The sequence below is a fragment of the Mytilus edulis genome, chromosome 1 (assembly GCF_963676685.1).
Source record: "Mytilus edulis chromosome 1, xbMytEdul2.2, whole genome shotgun sequence".
Classification (NCBI taxonomy): Eukaryota; Metazoa; Mollusca; class Bivalvia; order Mytilida; family Mytilidae; genus Mytilus; species Mytilus edulis.
The window spans coordinates 55319550-55335220 of NC_092344.1; the positions used below are offsets into that span (position 1 = coordinate 55319550).

At 29.9% G+C, this 15671-nt stretch overlaps 1 protein-coding gene across 2 annotated transcripts in view; it reads right to left on the minus strand.

Annotated features, from left to right (window-relative positions):
* LOC139514329 (forkhead box protein P1-like) overlaps nucleotides 1-13698 on the minus strand; it is a 55167-nt gene extending 41469 nt beyond the window's left edge. The window contains exons 1-3 of one of the 2 annotated variants that reach the window (XM_071303435.1): nucleotides 13577-13698; nucleotides 11056-11134; nucleotides 5339-5396 (exon numbers count right to left, since the gene is read on the minus strand). The gene's annotated coding sequence lies outside the window, so the exon portion shown is untranslated. The remainder of the gene's footprint in view (nucleotides 1-5338; nucleotides 5397-11055; nucleotides 11135-13576) is intronic. The other variant, XM_071303443.1, reaches the window with a different exon arrangement.
* Nucleotides 13699-15671: the final 1973 nt, after the last annotated feature.

Here is a 15671-nt window from a genome sequence, read left to right on the forward strand (position 1 = left end):
AAAAGATTCTGATTGATTTTCCGTTATTAATACAAGGCTTACAATAAAACTCACAGTATTGTAGTATATAAACATTCATTGATAAAATTGTCTTCAATGAATCCTTTAGATATTAATGAAGATGATTACATGTGTTTTGTCATGCTCTCATTTATAGTTAATACGATGGGCATGTCTCATAGCCTGTCATTTAAATTTTTAAAAATGATACATTTCAAATTAAACTATACACTAAAACATTGATTACCTCAAGGCATAATTTTGAACCTTTAAAAATATAATATAACAAAAAATTCTCTATAAATTTCCTTCTGCTTAAATAGAACAATCAATTGATGCCAATGGTTTATGAACATGTACATCCTCATATAATTTCAAAGAACCAGTGTAAAGTGAACATAAATATATACTTCTACAATATCATTCATACAGAATCGAAACAAAATACAGGTTATTGTAATGTGGGACTCTAGACTACAAGTGCGTTTGTTCCTAACCCGAAATCTTGTCATCGATGACTATCGTTTAGTAAACGTTAAGCTGCTAGAAACAAATATATCATTTAATAAACTTTATCAACCCCACGTAGTCAGACAGAAATAGATTACACTCATGCACTGTAAACAAACAGGTAAAAGTGCGGGAAATAAAACGACAGATGCAGTAACAAATTTATTGTTTACACGTCTCAACGATAAACGATCAACGACTACGCAACTATTTTGCGCGTACATCGTTTATGTGAACGATGTCAACGTTGACCAAAAAATGCAAGAAACAAATGGATTAAACGACTACGCGCGTAATCGTTTACATCGTTTAGGTTAGAAACAAATGCGCTCTACATGTTTTAGTCACAGTAATAAAATATACAAATTTGGTAGAAATACAAAAAGAAACCAAAACATAAAAATACTCACAAATACTTTTTTTTATAATAAAACAGCTAGCAAGCAGCACTGATGCTATTATGCATTTTCATTGGTGTTAATTTTATATATAATTAACGCATTTGTACTGCATTTAATGCACTAGAAAATATTTAGTAGGTAATGACTTCATTAATTAGATCACATACATTACAATAAATAGCCTCCTTAGTGACATCTCCTAAGTCAATCGAATCTGATTATTTATGCTATGAATAATAATCCATATTAAAAATTTATACAAAAACTGGTTAGACAAATCCTCCAACACACTGTCAAACATTTTGAGACTCAATATGAATGAATACATGTATAACTTGAAATTAGGAAATACATTTAGAGGGTTTAGAATTGATGAAAAATGGTATTTAAAAGTATAATTTAAGAAAAAGAAGATGTGGTATGATTGCCAATGAGACAACTCTCCACAAGAGACCAAAATGACACAGAAATTAACAACTATAGGTCACTGTAACTTTCAACAATGAGCAAAGCCCATACCCTATAGTCAGCTATAATTTGCCCATTATATATATAGATTCGGCATTAACCTATAACAATCATTCTAAGGTTAAATAATAGATATGGACACAACACCCCTTACGAGTGCAGGTATCTTATTATTCTAAATAGACATAGACATCAGGAACTACAATGACAATTTTTCTTCCTGGTGAATCAAGGTACCTGAGTTAATGTGATTTCATTAATCAATAAACATTTTATAAGATATATCTGATCACTCAAATAATGATAAGGTAAAAACATGGATAATCTTGCATTCTATTGGGTTTTATGCTTATTTTCTCATTTAACTCTCAGTACATCTGTGAGTTCAAAGTAATTAGATCTTCAATTTGAAAAACAACTGAAATTAAGTAAGCAACTGCAACAAAATACTAACTTTTGATGAAAATGTTTTTGGAAGTAATTAATAAGGTGAAATATCAGTCAATTGTTAAAGCTAAAACTGTACCAACATACTTTTTATTAAGAAAAATACATGTACATGTATATCTTTTATCACTAATATCAGTCCAATTATAGTATCATCGATCTAAATTATACTTTTTAAACAGAAGGTATTTGAAATAAAATTATTTGATGACTTTAAATGCTAAAATGCTTTATTTCAACGATAATTTTAGATTTCATTAGATTATTTCATACAATCCCAGAAACTATCAGGTTACTTACAGTTGTAAGAAACTTTAAATACCATAAAAAAAAACATTTTAAACAATGAAAAATACATCAAATAAATAAAATTATTGAAAAGTGATAATATAAAACATAAAAATTATGTAATTGCCTGATTCCATTCAATAATTTACAACATAAAGCCATAAAACATACATGATATATAAAACTACCAAGTAATGTTATGTTCATTAATAATGTCAGAACATTGTAAGGGAAATAACTCTAACAAATTTATACTACTTGAACTAAATTTTTGTCATAAGAAATTATATGAGACACAAGCTATAAAATAAAATTTCCATCCAGTAGGAGTAAAAAAAATCGATTATGAATCAGTGAATTGTAGCTTAGAATTGAATTTTTGGGGAGTGAATACAAAAGATATTCAGAGAAATAATGTAATAAATAAAATTTTATGGAAAAAAATTATTTATATAAATAAGAAGATGTGGTATGAGCACCAACGAGTCAACTCTCCATCAAAGATACAAATGAAAAGTAAACAATTATAGGTCAAAGTACTGCCTTCAACCTGGAGCCTTGACTCACACTTAAAAGCAAGTTATAACCATCTCAGTACAAATGTACTAGATAGTCAACACATCTGATTCAAAGCAATATTTCAGTTAACAACAACCCGATTTATGTAACTATTTACAGGTAAGCCATAAAGAAATTGGCTTTGAAAATGTAGTTTAATGGTTATATTAGAATCATTTCTGTGATTAAACAGCTCATGTTGCCCATTAAATATATCCAAATATATTCCAAATTTTAAAATGTATAAGGCCTAAATTAATATATTGTTTGTTTCCCCAATCCCGACCCTGCCAAGCCAGGTGTGGGTAGGTAGGTAGGGAAATAATTTTATTTTTCCCAAAAAGCTAGAACACTATCGGTCGATTCAGCAAGCCTGAAAATCAGAAATGAATAAAATAATATTTGACTTAGTTTTGACAATAAAATTTTGTGAGTCAGACCATTTATGCAGGGTCGGTCGGAATTGGGGAAACAAACAATATTTTATTTTTGGCCTAATATTACATCTATTTTTTCAAGGAACAACTTTGTTGATCATCTGCAAAAATTAGTTTTTAATGAAGTTTTTCATAACTGTATTTTTGCATGAACCTTTTCATCATACATGGATAAAATATTGAGTTTTTTTTTAACAAAACAGTATTTACAAATGTAAGACAAATATGCTTGGGTTTTATTGTGAAATACCGTCTCAATATATTTGGGTATAAAAAGTAGTTGAAGGCATTTATTATTCACTAAGTCAAAGCAGAAGCGCCATTTCCTATGATGTTACAAGTACATTAGTTATGATTTAATTGAATTTTAAAATAGACATAAATGGAAATCTTGAATTTAAACATTTCAATCTCAGTGAAAAATTGGGTTGAATATGACCCTTATTGAACCAAGTTCTTTTCAATGAGTAAAACTTTTGTATAAGTATTCCTAGAGAATTCTGCATTTTTTTCTATTGGATATTATATTCAGGTTTTGCCAAGCATAATTATACAATAGTTTTTTTAGGAACACCAAAGAAACTGAATTTCAGATATATGTGAAAAAAGAGCTAATGGAGAAACAACACATCAAGCATTATAGAAATTTGTGTACGAAAATATAATTAATACTTCAGCAGTCCTTTAGGGCATAATGACACATGGCTGACAAATATAAACACATATTTAGTTGTGTCAAAGTGTCAATAAACAAGCAATTATTTGTCACAATTAGCTTTTTCACTAGACATAACATGTGTCCCAAAAAAAATAACACTTGTTCAACAGGGAAAAAAATGCTGAGAAAGCATCTTTTTCAACAGTTTATTTATTAAAACTATATTCAAAAAATAATCTTAGCATTCTGAGCTTTTAGTTAAACCCATTTCATTTACAATTATTTACAATATATTGGACAAAACTATTTTAAAAACAAAGGTAACATATATACAGTTTAAAACTTTAAATTTGTATCACACAACCATCACAGCAGACAAGAGTGCAAATTCTAGAAAAATGAATTTAGAGCAGCCAATCTTACTTATTAATTATTTTAGAAAGTATTTTACCATATCTGGTTTCTGGGTTAAATGTACTGAATGCCCCAATAATTTAGAAAAAAATGTCCTGCTTACTTTTATCATTTTAGAACATAACTGTATTTGATTACATCCAGTGGCAAATATTTCACTTCTTGTTCAGAAAGATTAAGATTCAATATTTATTAAGATTTATAATTAGACCTCATGAAATCTTGAAGAATCCTTTATTTTTTAGCAGCCAACTTTTTTACCCTTAAGGGGTAAAATTTAACTTCTTTTCAAAGTAATTGGTGAAATGGTTTTATAGAATTTTTTAAGAAACATTGGCTAAACCAAAATGGGGGACACTGTGTACCAGAAAAATCCATGAAAATCTCAGCATTGTCGGAGAAATCATAAGTAAGTTACTGTAGTACAATCTACTATATGTGACATATTTTTTTTATTCTTAAACTATACCCTTTTTTTTAATTTTGTATCAAAAAATATGCTGTCAAGAAAAGGTCCAGATCAACTTTTCAAGGTCAAATATTGATATATATTTGATTGTATGGAAAGCCATAAGAGACATCAAGAGGGAAGATAGTACTAATGCATGGACATATGTTTTTTTTTCATTTATGAGATAAAAGATAGGCTAAAAGAAAGTTCAAATTAGTAGGTGATAAAAAAAAACTGACAATGGCATGTTTTAAATGAAAAAGAATCAAAAGATGAACAACAGTTACAAAACACAATGTAGAAAATCAAGGACTTAGGAAAAGAACCCCCACCAAAAACCAGAGGTGATCTCAGGTGCTCTGCTGTCGTATTAAATTAATTGATTGGTATTGGGATCTACTGGATGTGTATTCCTATTGAAGAAGATCAATCCTGTAAGTTTGTAAATAGAGAGTATAACAAGAATTAAAATTAGAAAGATCATATCATAACATATGTACTAAGTTTCAAGTTGATGTGACTTCAACTTCATCAATAACTACCTTGACCAAACACTTTAAACTGAACTTCACACTATCATTTTCTATGTTCAGTGGACCATGAAATTTGGGTCAAAACTTTAATTTGGCATTAAAATTAGAAAGATTATATCATGGGGAACTTGATGTGGGGCAGAAAAATATATTTATCTAAATGAACTAACTACCTTTCAGCTATCTTCAAATCTTTCTTTTAAGTCTACTTCCATTCACTGAATGTTGTCTCTGAAATTAGAAAGTCATATCTTAATTACTGTCATCAACTGTTAAAAATTGCATAAGATACTCATGATACATCAACTACCATGTCAAATGGATTGTTTTCTTTTCTTTTTTTAAATTCTTTGAAAATTTGTATAAAAAACAGAGGTGACCCTTTGTGTACATGTGATGCATACCACTTTCAAAGAATCCTTCATTTAGCAAACATGAGAGTTAAAAAATAAAAAGGTAATCAAAGACTTGTTTTGCTTGAAATTTTGTAAGCAGTAGTCCAAATTTTCAGGAAAAAAACCCAACACTTTTTTATCGAATTTTTAACCCCATTCTGATGTAAACTTCACCTAATTTTACCGTCATAATTACAAATCATTTGTTCCTCAGATTTGGAATATTAAATTATTATTCATTAGCAAATTAATAAATTAATACTTTCTGAAATGCTGTAAGAAACACTACTTTTTTACAGGTAATAAATTCTCCTGAATCAAAAAACTGCAGATGAGTCATTGTAAATGATATCATTATGATATAAGGAAATTATTAGGTCTAAAACATAAATGATCTCGCAGTTTGCTGATTGACAAGCTAAACAAATTCAAGCACCTGATTAACAATAAATTTCAAATGGAATTACAACATGTCAATATATATTGAAAGTAATCAAATTTCATAAATAGAAAAATACATATATCACTCATAAATTTGTCAATAATAGGTCATATTATGTATTCATAAACATTCAACAAATCAGACTAAATTTTTTAAATAATATTTATTACTATATCAAGGCTTTGGCATTAAAATTTGAATAATATTTAGACATCCATCTCATTAAAGACTGACACCCACTTGCAGTATGCAAATAAATCTGTGTGGGGATATCCCTCAGATGCACTCAGAACTAGGCACTACACAAGTTTAACAAAAGAAACTCACGGATTTCAAAATGAAATGCATCCTTTCTGAAAAGTTTTACACAACACAACTTTGTTACAATTATTGACTCCATTTAGCAGGTATAACTGAAAGTGTACCCTTTATTAGATTCTGTAGACTGTTCCTCATAGAGAGTCATACAAGGAACAGTTTGACAGGAAAAAAGGTTTAAATCTGGTCTATGTTTTCATTAGTAATTTATGACTGAAGGCATGCACTGTGCAATGCATAAACTTTGCAACTTAATCATTGTTAATAACTTTGAATGTGTCAGTATAAAGACCACATCAACATTGTCTTTCATTGGAAAGTTGGTTTACCAGCAAATATGCAATTTTTTAAAAGGAAAGTGAAAGTTGGGATAAAGACCACGTGTATGTTTTAGTACTAGTATTCTATAAATAGTTCTCTCAAAATGTACTAGCCACTGAACAGTTTAGGTAGAATATATCACAGCAGGATCACATGCTTTAGCATGTTTAATAAACCATACCAAACCCCCAATGTGTCATAATGAAAGAATAAATTATAAGTTATTTATCATTATAGCAAAGTTAAAATGTCTATCATCAAAAATTTTAACGATTTAATATAAATAACTTGCATTTTTGCAAGTCAAATTTGTTCCAGTGACACAATTAAGAATTCTGGTGTATTTATAACATATTCATTTTTAATGACATCTAATATTGTTTATTTTTCAAAAGATATTTCCCATTTTCCCTTTCTAATGAATGTCCTTATACTATATCAACTATGGTTACATTTGGATATTTTAAGTGACACCTTGTTGGAAATTAAAGTCAGTCTATGTGGTTTACAAGACTGAAGAGGAAAAGAAGAAGGGTTCCTGTTAATAGTGTGATGAAATAAGCCCTATTTTAACGAAATAGTTCTTCAGGCCTGTTGTATTTACACATTTCATTACTGACATTACATGGGAAAATGGACTGACAAATTGTTTTATAGTAGCACCTGCATATTTTGGCAAATGAATGGAGAAAAGCATATGTGAGCACAAACACCATTGAGATGTGTATGCATTTACTACAAAACACTCTATAACTTACCACCCTCCCTTATTTCATAAATGAAACTAATAATCACCTGTTTACATCACGGTATTAACTTAAATATAAAAAAGTCTAATATTTTTTCAAACGTCTGGCTTTTAAAATCCATAAAAAACATTTATGTATGAAAATACAAACAAAATTCCATCAGCTAAATCAAATTTTATTGGATCAATTATAGCAATAACCACCTCATGCCCTTAGTTCTGTAAAAACTTTAAAATAAACAAACCTTGACCTATAAAGCTACATCAATAAATAATGCTCATGGGGAGAGTTGTTTACAATATCTTGTTTAGATTTTCCTCTTTTTTCCTAATGGTTTATATGCATGAATTAATAAAACTCTCCAATACTTGGAACATCAACACTATCTTATAACACAATTTTTGTAATTTAAAGGTTAGTAAATACAGAACCTCAATTCTTATTTTTTAAGATCTGTTCTCTTAATATATATTTTTTTACAACGCTCTAGAAATATTTATATGAAAGTTAATTAAAAAAAAATATGCACTGATGAATGGGCATATACATATATACTAACACTACCTCAAATGTGCAGAAATTAATATTTGCAAACCCACTAGCCACAGAAATATTTGGCACTGAACATAAGAATCAAACATGGGACAAGGAATTAAATACAAAAAAGTCTGTAGTCTTTTATTAGTGTTTTGATCTGGTGTAACAGAGTTCAGAACAACAAATTTGGCCAAGGACAACGTCAAGGGCTTCTATTTAGTAGATATCTTATATCATTACATGTGAGCTTACTAATAACCAAAGATTTTGAGGAAAGGTAAACATGCTGCATGCTGCTGCATTTAAGTTAAGAGATTGTATATTTAACTTAATTGAAAGAACTACAAACCTTAAATTTTAAGAATCAAATTGCTCTTGTGGCATGACCTTACTTTTTGTACCAAATATTTTTTTTTTATATAGAAACAAAACCGAATTCAGATGCTCATACCAGCATGACCAGAAAAGTGAAAATAATATTTAATAAAAATCATTGGGAACAGTTTTATGCTACTAAAATGAATAAATATATAACTTTCAATATGGAAAAGCTAAAAGAATTGTATCAGTTGCCTGATATTTTTGCTTACTGTTGTTGGTAAAGACAGGCAATCTGATTATAATACAATTTTAGGGTCTAAGCTATGGCCTATGCTAAGACAAGCTTTTACACAGGATCTGTATTTTAATTAGATTGATAGTCACTAATAAATATACGCACATTCTTCCTAGACTTTTGGCAATTATCATACTGTATTTAAGAATAGGTTGAGTTCTCACGACACTTGTTTAACCCCAAGTCAGCAGCCTCTGGCCTTTGTTAGTGGCTTATATAATGTTTAATTTAAGTTCATTTGTATGTTTTGGAATTTAGTATGATGTCCATTATCACATAAATAGTACACATTTTTGTTTAGGGTCCAGCTGAAGCATGCCTCCAGGTGCTGGATTTTCTCGCTGTGTTGAAGGCCTTCAGTTTTTTCCTGCCTTTTGGTCGGGTTGTTGTCTCTTTGACACAATTTCCTTAATTTCCATCCTCATTTTCATTGTTCATGGTTGAAGACTAGTACTGTTGGCCTTTACCCTTTTGGATTTTGTGTCATTGGGTTTCTGTCACACTGACATATACTTGTAGTCTTTTTCATAACCAAGGTCATGTATTTAGTAGAACTATTGAGATGAAGATGTAAATTATCAAAGGAGGTAACATAAGATTTAAACTGCATAGTTAAGTGGCTTCATATTGGTAAAGGGCAGTCAATTTTGAACTGTCAATGTAAAAAGATGGCGTGGTTGGATATGGGTACTTTTTTTTGGCTACAGACCACTTTTTGAAGTTGTTACAATCGATCTGTAATTGCAGAAACTTAAGCACTCTTTTACAAAAAAAATTTTATGTCTCTTATGTATATATACATTATGCAAGTTTTCAAAGATTTCTTGGTTGCTGACATTTTGCTGTCAGGCTTTGAAAGCTTAAAAACTGCATTTTTTAAATGGAAAGAACAAGTTCAGTTCAAATAATCTTATCATTAAATCTTATATATATAGAAGTGAATTATACTTTTAATTATTTGTCAACTGCTTTGATGACCTAGTAAGTACAAGCTTATAAAAGTATACAAATATATATGGTAAAGTATAAATACCCTTAATTATTATTTTCATAAAGGATATATAATCCATAGATCAATCAATAAAAACATAGCACAACAAATACCCATAAAATCCAGGTCATTGATTGTTTACAAAATCGGTAAACAACACACTTCGACATTATTTATTAAAGCACATAGTTACAGGCTGATATATGAACAAGTTTATAACACTTCAAATTTTAATGTTTGTCGTTTCTCTGTTTCAATGTTCTAAATAGGGTAATGTTTATATTTTAGGCCACAGGTATTCTAAAATACAATTGTCATTTAAAACTTATCTAGTCCTAAATAATCCAATGCATATAATTTTATTAATGGATAAGCAGAACCTTGCAACTCTATTTCATGATTATTTTTGTAATATGTAGAAATTAAGAATTCCTTAAGTTACCATTTGTCATGGATTCAGTATGTATTAACATGCTGATTGTATGTAAATTATTTATACATGTATTCTAAATTATACAATATTCTCCCATTTTTGTGCAGTAGGCTCTAGGCTTAAAAAGCTCATTATTTCAAAAAGAAATTTATACATAAATATAAAATTGAGAATGAATACCACATTTTGTCTATTTTTTTTATTTTATTTTAATAAACCATTTGCCTCAGAAACACACAGGAGTATGTAGAAATGGAGAAAATATCAAGCAGAAAACAAAATCCCAAAAGAATTTTGAGGTCATTTAAAAAAAATACCAATATAGGAGACTAAGACTATATATGCTGACCTCTGAACTTCTTGTAGATTTTAGTGAAATTGGGATGCAGCCTTATTGGCATATACTCATGTCTCTTTTAATTCATATAAAACTAGCATTCTGTGAGTATTGCATGGCATCAGTTGTACATAGTCCCCTACTGGTTAAAATATCATTGTAATGCAACAAAATTCTAACTTGATCTATAACTTGTAATATTTATTAGTGTAAACTAAATAAAATAACAAACAAACCTACCACTAAATTCTTCAAACAATTTACAAAAAAAAAACTTGTAATGATAAAAAAATACACCAAATATCAAATCAATATCTTCAAGCAAGAAGAAAAAAGTCTGGAACTGACAAATAGACAGACAGACGGACAGAGTGCAAACCTAAAGTCCCCTTTGACTTCATTGGTAGGGGACGAATTAAATCAAGATTTTTGTAGAAGTCTAGAGTAGAAGTAATTTAAATTTAGTTTTCTGTCAGTCAGTGAATGCACTAAAACAAAATATTTTGCAGGAATTAATATTGTATCAAAACTGCTAATTTGTAAAGGAATACATTTGTACATTATTTTATTTTATTTGCTTCATTTTTCTTTATCAATAACATTTTTATTTAAAAACCTCTTAATGAAATAAATATATGTGTCCTTAGTTAAAACATTATTTGGTTACTGGTATGAGTAAGTTTTCCATTTAGTTAAAACAAATAAACCGAACCTAGGTGTTTTTTAACGAAAAGTAAACAAACATTTATACCTGGGACAAACAATGAGGACTAGGCTGTTTACCAGGTCGCATCAAGGCCTTCTTCAACTTTCAACCCAAGTCTGCTGATCTAAAAAAAAGGCAGTAAATTTTTTTAAAGTAAACTGGATGAGTCTACTCAAAAGAACAATAAGTTTACTGAAGTTTTATTATTACTGGGTACATGAAAGCTAAAATTTTTATCACACTCAAAATACAAATAATTTTCATAAATAAAACATACTAAAAAACTGGGCTTCCCTACAGACAAACTGAAAGAATACTATTTTCACAGTTTTAACTCCAGTAACTTTATCGTCAGATAAATGTGTGAATATGCAATGATTTGTAAACAGAATTTGTTTTTAAAATGGAATTTAATAAAAAGTAACACATATTATCTCCCCTGTGTTATCACATAATTTAACCAAGTATGCTGTCAGATTGTGAACTTTTTCAAATTTTTCTACAAAATGGGAGAGAAATTAACAATAGGCATTTACAAATTACAATATTAAGGCATTTACATATACACAAAGTCTGAAAAAGCAAACCTATACTGTATTAACAGTAAATAGTTATCAAAGGTAAAATCACAAAAATACTGAACTTGAGGAAAATTCAAAACAAAAATTTCCTGATCAAATTGCAAAATCAAAACACATCAAACGAATGATTAACAACTGTCATATTCCTGACTTGGTACAGACATTTTCTTATGTAGAAACTGGTGGATTACACCTAGCTTAATCTCTCAAAAACTGTTTGATTGAATGACAATGACAAGCAAGGAATTTTTAATTTATGCTATTTTTAACAGAAATAATTTATAACTAAAATAGAATTAGTATGGCTGTTTTGTATAACAGTGGGGATAACATTATCATAATAAGACTTCATCTATGTATAACTTAAATTTTAGACTATAGTGTCCCAAATATATTTGTTTGCTTAGCTAGATGCTACATTTCATAAGGGTACCTCAATTTGTGAGAATAAATCAAAACTATAAAAATATGTCTACTGCGCAAATTCTGCTAAAAATGTAGTCTTTCTTTTCAAGCACATAATCATGATAATCAGAAATTACAAAATAATAAGTGAATAAATATGCACGGGGCAACAAACAGTTTTTTTTCTGGACTGTATAGCTGTATAAACAAAAGAATCCATTGTGAAAGTATTTAAGCATTTGTTTTTAAGTAGTGTCAATAACTTGACATTTAAACCATGTTAATAAAAAGATGTAACATTTCCCTCTTTGCATGTATTATAATTGTCGATCAGCAAGAGTTTCTTCCCTTTTGGGCTGGACTTAGACATATTCAGACAGTGGGACAACTGGAAAGCGACCAAGCAATTATCCCCCCTAAAATCAGAAAGATATTTTGGCATAAAAAAAATATTTGGGGATTCCGGGGATTGGAACCCCCCTTTTTTTTTGGCCTTCCAATGCATTTGAATGGGGACCTGTAGTTGGAACCCCCCCCCCCCCCTTTTTAAATGGCTGGATCCGCCCCTGTTATGCATCACTTTAACACAAAGCCTGGATCTGCAACCATTTATACATGTAGCATCCCAGTACTATTTGCAATTTAAAAGTTGAATTTTAAAAAATATATTTGTAGCTCTCAATTCAACTTTCTGTTCAGTGATTGAACTTTTGTAAGGTTTAAATGTTCAGCAATAGTCTCAGCAATTGCACATAAAAGAAATGTTTATATACCCTCAAAATACAAAAATCCTCCAATTCATATTAAAATACAAGTGTGTTAACTTACTTTAATATATGTATGTATCAACAATGCCAACATGTCTTTCCAAACGAGAAACAACTCATTCACAAACAGGGTCAACTAGGAACAAAATAATTTGGGACACCCTCATAAATGTATTAATTATAAGCAAACACATACACAAAAAGGGGGAACCAACATTATAAATTTGAGAAAATAGTTGCATTTAGAAAATTTTATCATATAACTTTAAATAACCTAATTCCCATGACTTGACATGATTATAAACATACTTTGTCTCAACTTTGTATGCATTATCTTTACCTTTTAAAACTTTTCAAAAATATGTGGCTCAAAAATTATACATGTCTACCTTTCTTCTTTTTTTTCTTTCCTGCATATTATTTCTACCTTCTAAAAAAATATGCAGTAGTGATGTTATCTGTATTTTTAATTTAATAAAGAACTCATGCATTAGCCAATAAAGGCAATATGTTTACAAATCTATTATTGGTTTCAAATAGTTAAAAAGAAAAACTATTTAGATATTTATCATCTAAAAATGCAAATTTATCAATTTTTAGAATATCATAGTCTCTCAAACTCATAATTGATTACATGGGTTAATCAGTTGAAAGCTTCATTTGCTATGCAAAATTGTTTACTTAGGAGGCAAGAACAGAAGAAATCGGGTTTGAAAATTGTAGGGTTAAAATATTAAATTTGACCATGACAGTCAAAAACTTGTGTTGATTAATAATCTTTAACGATAAAAAAAAATTATTTTCAATTCTTACCTTTAAATACCGCTACTGTTTTAAATATACAACAGATATTCGATATTATCAGCAGACAAGAACGACAACATTGGGCGGGCGAATTACATCGGTAAATACAAACATATTCTTGCGCACAAACATCTGTTTATTTAAATAGACCCGCTCTTATATGGTTGATTGAGTATTTTCGTATGATTTTGGTAACGTGCAATTAAATATATATGGTTATTTTTTAGATGAGGATATGATTCAATTAAAAATAAATTATTTAAATGTAGAAATCAACTTTTCTTTTGGATGAAATCGCAAAGATTTTCCAAGGTGACGTCACTCGCACCTGCTGTGTAAACATAAACTTACAAACAATGGCAGACGAAGCGAAGCTTACCAAACCAGTGTTTTCTTTAAATTGAACAGCATTTCTTTGTTTGTTTGTTTATTTTATACGCCCGATTACGCAGCTATGTGCTATTTGTGATAAAAAGAATGAGTTTTCCAAAACTTGTGCAGAGTTAGCACTGGCACTGCTGCGAGTGGCGAGTCGTAATCGTAACTCGACGGCTTTTGTCAAATTTCCTGTCCTTTCACATTGATGTATATTATGACAGCGAAATAAAAAGCTATGATAATTATTATTTATAATTTTTATTTGATTGATATAGTCTCATAAAATTAATCTACCCTTGAAAACAAATTAAATTTTCACACGTGTAGCAGACGAAAATTTTGCGGAAGTTGATAGTTAAAAAAAGAATCATAGTCGGCATTATCGCGAATGTTTACGGATTATCTTTAGCCTTTGGACTATCTTGGATCATCTTGCCCTCGGTTCTAGCAGCTCAGTTTTGATTACTTACAATGATTGGGTCAGGATGCCAGACTATCTTGATCTACTTTGAATTTATTAATCAGAAATAACAAACCACCCCAATCTAATTAAAATATTGATCTCTGATTAATGAGCTCATATGTAGTATAACGTAATCAGAGATCAATATTTTAATTAGATTGAAACCACCCCTTTCCCGTAATGCAACAATTACCGAATTTATATTTTATATTGTATTAGCCTACTATAAAATATGCTTAATAACTTAACTACAATTATATTTTTCAAATTATAATGTAGAAAAATATAGAAAGCCAAAGAGTTTTACTTAAACCTGCTTTGAGCTAGCCTTCCGTAGTTGCGAAATCATTAACAAATATAAAATTTGGAGTAACAAAACGGGGAGCATACGGCTGACAACCCATTCTTTTACACTAGCCAGTAAAACTTTTTTCCAATGAATACAAGTTCTGTATGTCTATACCTAGCTTCACATTAAAAGTAAAACAAAAATAATATATATTTCTTTTTTATATTCGTAAATGAACAACCGAATGAATAATCTAAAGCTGGGTCATCAGTATCCAATTTGTATTTATAATCACAGGCACTAACGGCGACACTTGTCTTTGTTTTCCTATATACCTTGATATAACATTATGCACTTGTCTCAGAATTTTTTTTCCTATACAGTGGCGGATCCAGGGGGGGGGGAGGTTCCGGGGTTGCGCACCCCCCCTTTATTTTTGCCGATCAATGCATTTGTATTGGGACATGTTTTGCACCCCCCCCCTTTGCCCTGGGTGCCCTGGGTTAGCACCCCCCTTTCGAAAATTCCTGCATCCGCCCCTGCTATATACCTTAATATAAAACTAAGGTATATCGGAAAACAAATTCTGAGACAAGTGCCTCAGTGTGCATAATGCACTGTTTTATGCACATATGAATTCAACTGATGCAACTGAAGTTTGTCATCAGTTTTAAAATAGGGAGTTCGCTTCTCAGTTTCAAAATAAAAGCTTTTCGAAACACTAGTATACATAGGGGATTACTAAAGGAACCAAAAGAGCAAAACAAATATATTGGTCAATGTGCTGGTTTCGAGTTCGGGATATTAGTCATTGAAATTTTGGAGGGAAATATTCTCTCTTGACGTCATAGCTTTATCGAATATTTTTTTTTTTTTACAAAACTTGGCCTTCAAAAATGAGCAAAGCCCATTAAAAAATTCATTTGACCGCATAAATGATCGTAGTGGAGTTCTTAGAAAAAATAGCCCTTGTG